General features: G+C 44.5%; 1 long non-coding RNA gene across 3 annotated transcripts; it reads right to left on the bottom strand.

The window, feature by feature from the left end:
- Positions 1 to 1,118: 1,118 nt before the first annotated feature.
- Positions 1,119 to 2,638, bottom strand: LOC138815782 (uncharacterized). Of its 3 annotated transcripts, none has more exons than XR_011368470.1 (4): positions 2,509 to 2,638; positions 1,794 to 2,079; positions 1,290 to 1,406; positions 1,119 to 1,197 (listed from the first exon to the last, which is right to left on the bottom strand). It is a non-coding gene; the product is annotated as an uncharacterized lncRNA (long non-coding RNA). The 3 variants fall into 3 exon arrangements; XR_011368471.1 differs by having other exon boundaries at positions 1,163 to 1,406; positions 1,794 to 1,904; positions 2,015 to 2,079; XR_011368469.1 differs by having other exon boundaries at positions 1,163 to 1,406.
- Positions 2,639 to 3,828: the final 1,190 nt, after the last annotated feature.

Genomic DNA, 3,828 nt, shown 5'->3' with positions numbered 1-3,828 from the left:
GTATGAGTCAAGCGGAAAAGGTCAGATAATGTGATGTTAGGAAAATGAACCCTTAAATATGTATTTTAATGTTTTTGTTTCTTTCATGCATGTGTTTCTAACGCATTTATAAGATTATTTCTTTGTTGCTTTGTGTGTCCCTCCCCCACAGTGTAACCCCCGCTTTCACTATATTTGATGTCAGTATAACATGTGGAGGAGATGGGGACAAACAAGTCGTTTAAGGATTCAGGTGGACCTGTTGCAACAATGAGAAGTACAAAATGTCATGTCAAAACCAGCTTTACAATGTCGGTGTGTGGGGGGGAGGGGGGTATAATTGGGTGGGGGGAGGCGGGGAAGGGAGGTGAAGGGTAAACAAAGGAGGAGGCTGCAATGCTTGGTAAGAAATGTATGCATCATCCTGCCCATGTAATTGTAGCCCCTCTGTACAGTATGTTCTCAAATAAAATAAAATAAAATTAAAAAAAAAATTTTCAGCCTGTGCCAAGGAGACCTAGCGTTTCTCCTATTGCATCCCGTAATGTTTTCAGAGTGTCTGTTTTGACTCGAGGTCTTTGATCCATTTGGAGTTGATTCTGGTGCAAGGTGATATGGCCCCCATAAACAGGCAGGAATTGCAATCCTAATATCAGATAAAATAGACTTCAAATTAAAATTCGTGAGAAGAGACAAAGAATGTCACTACATACTAATTGAGGGATCTCTCCTTCAGGAGGATATTACAATTCTAAATATCTATTCACCAAACAACGGAGCACCCAAATTTATCCAAGAAACACTACTTTCCTTCAAATCCTACATAGATCCAAAGACATTAATTGTTGGGGATTTTAACACACCACTTTCCCAACTAGATAGATCAACTCAGCAAAAACTCAACAAAGAAACTGCAGATCTAAACAACTGCAAAGATCAACTAGATTTAACAGACATCTGCCGAAAATTTCACCCAGCAGCATAAGAATATGTTGCGACCACCTCGACCAGCAAGGAAGACACGACCCGGGATTCTTCTCAATGCGGTTTATTCAGGACCTTTTACAACATCTTCTCTCCTGCTTCTTCTGCCCGCTTCTTCCTGCTTCTCTGTACCCCCCCCCCCCCGCCCCCACGCTCTGGTTATAAGTCTCCTGGATGGCCAATCCTGAAGCACCACGTGGCATATACCGATAGGGTCGCAAACACGGAAGCAAACTAGGAACCAAGTCATAGCCATATAAGGAGTTGTTTTTACAGAGAGCACTTGTCACCGGGAAGACAGAAGGCGGGAGCCAGCGCCATCTTACCAAGGAGCTACAATGTTGCTTTTGTGGCCACGCCTTACTGCCTGGCTGTCTTTGGTCGTGGCTCCTGCAGCTCTCCACAAGAATACACGTTTTTCTCAACAGCACATGGAACATTTTCTAAAATAGACCACATTTTAGGCCACAAAGCAAACTTGTCCAAATTCAGAAACCTTGCATTCTCTCTGACCACAAGGGAATAAAATTAGAACTCAACACCAGATTTTCTAATTTTTAAGTTAAAGAATCTTTAAAAAGCCGTTAAAAACAATGTGAAGATTCCTTAAAATTTTTGGTAATGTCCAAACCTCATAATCTTTTGAATTTTAAACTTAAACTCACCCATTGTTACAGCATGCTGACAACTCTTATCTTGAACATGTTCATAAACACATACAAAACACTCACACAGATCTTAAAGCACACAAAAAATCAAAATCAGTTGTACGTACATTTTCTAAAGTTTTTAAAAAAATTTTAAGACAATATTTCTTTTAAACGAAGTACCTTTGTTGAGCTTCATTTTTCCAGGGCTTGCTTGTTTAGCAAGGTATTTCACTAATCAGTCTTTTGAATCCCTTCTGTTGGAGGAGGGCTGGGTGAGGGGGTCACCTGAAACTGAACGGGCCTGATTTTTACCCAATTTTGACAAAAGCACTTTACAAATTGTTAAGCTGTCTGGAGCAGCTGAAAGTCCAGACCAGGCTCACTGCTATCTACACCCTAACCTCTCCAGCAGCCTCCACCAGGAGAAGGTGCACCTGAGGCTTGTCCATGCCCCTCCTCTTGGCTGCTGTAACAAAAGAAGGGGGGAGGGAGACTTAGCAGGTCTGTGACCAAGCCCAGCCGGAGGCTGAGACTTTTATTCCCCCAGAGATGTTCAAATAAATATCAAAAACACTGATAAACACAAAAACCAAGGATTCACATTTAAAACTGGTACCAATTCTAAAACGGAACTAGACAAAACAACAACCAAAGGCTGAGTTGGGGACTAATGGGCCCCCAGAAATCTGTGCTGTTCTCAAGCTGAATCCAGAGCTTGCTGAGTGAGCCTGCCACTCTCACCCAGAACTTCCCTACCTCAGAAAACATAGAACAGAAAACACACCAAAGTAAACAAGACAGACAAGTGGCCACAAAGACGAAATCAGGTCTCAGTGAATGGGGCAACATCTCAACACCACTCACTTACCAGGGGACTCGGACCCCCTCTACTCACCTCGGGAGGATTTTTCTTTTAGATTCCTGCAAACATTGACCCAGGAGCCTTCCAAGGCAGAGGAGAATTCCCAGTCATCTTGGGGCAAGGGAAAGAAGTTCCTAGTGGCTGTCCCCTCAGACTGACAGGTTCTCCCCCCGTACTCAGACCCCCTGGGCTAAGGCCCGAGGCTAAGATCTTGCTGGTGCCACTTGCAGGTGGTCAGTGGCAGTTTCATAAAAAAAGAAGGAGCTAGAGCGAAACAGATATTAAGGGGGTGTTAGCCAGTCTCCTCTGAGCCCTTGCATCAGGATGAATCTGGGAGGAGAAACATTCCAAGAATTCCAAAAGACACACAGACAAAACACTGAACCCTGAGACAAGACATGTTCACAGCATGTGCATTGTAGACTGTCAGTCAGAAAGTGCTGGACTACAAATGGGCCCAAATGTCCACACTAGTGGACAGTCTACCCTGTACACTATCAGTCAGAAAGTGCCGGACCCCGCACTAGTGGATAGCCTACCCTGTAAACTATCAGTCAGAAAGTGCCAGACTCAAGCTTCTGCACTAGTGGATAGTTTACCCCCCAGGAGATCTGAGGGACAACTCCCACCGGCCCCGTTGGCTGTCTTATAGCACGTCAGCCAAGACCTCTTGCCAACCCCAATACAGAACCTGCAGGGAACTCAAATACCAGATGATTTCAGAATGGCAATGCCTCTACTTACTTGCCGGGCTTCTCATGACTCCTTGGTTAAGGCGTCTGGGTGGGCTTTGGGGGGATTCCCGGCCAATGCACCAAATGTAAAACTGAATTTGGAAATCCTTACCCAAAAGACCACCAGAGACCATCAACAATGTAAAAGCAAAGGAGTCTTTATTGCAAGCTGGAACTTGGTCCCCCCACAGCCCATGACGCTGAGAGTCCCCAAGACCAGGGTTATAGTACTTTTTATACAATTTTTAGGGAAGGCAGGGACTTTGTATACATCATAGCATCTTACAACAAATTATAACACATCGCGGGGAAACTCTTAATACAATTTTATAGTATGATTGGCGTACTACAAAGCAGAAACAGGTTGTTGGTTAGATCAGAGGGTTGAAGTACTTTAAACTGGTTGGCTTGCACCACAGGGAGTCTCAAGGACACACTTGCTAAACTGCAGGGTTCCTTTTTTAAACAAACACCACCTGTGGCCTAACTGCGGGGGTCACCATGCCCTCCAGCACCTGCCTGCCTGCGGTTTCCCCAAGGATAGTTTATGTTCCTAGTTGCCAAGGAATTGCTTCTTCTGTTCATTCCCAGGCTGGGCTCATGGTCAGCTGCATAACTC

The sequence above is a fragment of the Dipodomys merriami genome, unplaced genomic scaffold, assembly GCF_024711535.1.
Source record: "Dipodomys merriami isolate MVZ:Mamm:240054 unplaced genomic scaffold, mDipMer1.0.p SCAF_67, whole genome shotgun sequence".
NCBI lineage: Eukaryota > Metazoa > Chordata > Mammalia > Rodentia > Heteromyidae > Dipodomys > Dipodomys merriami.
This window is presented reverse-complemented; position numbering and strand designations above follow the sequence as displayed.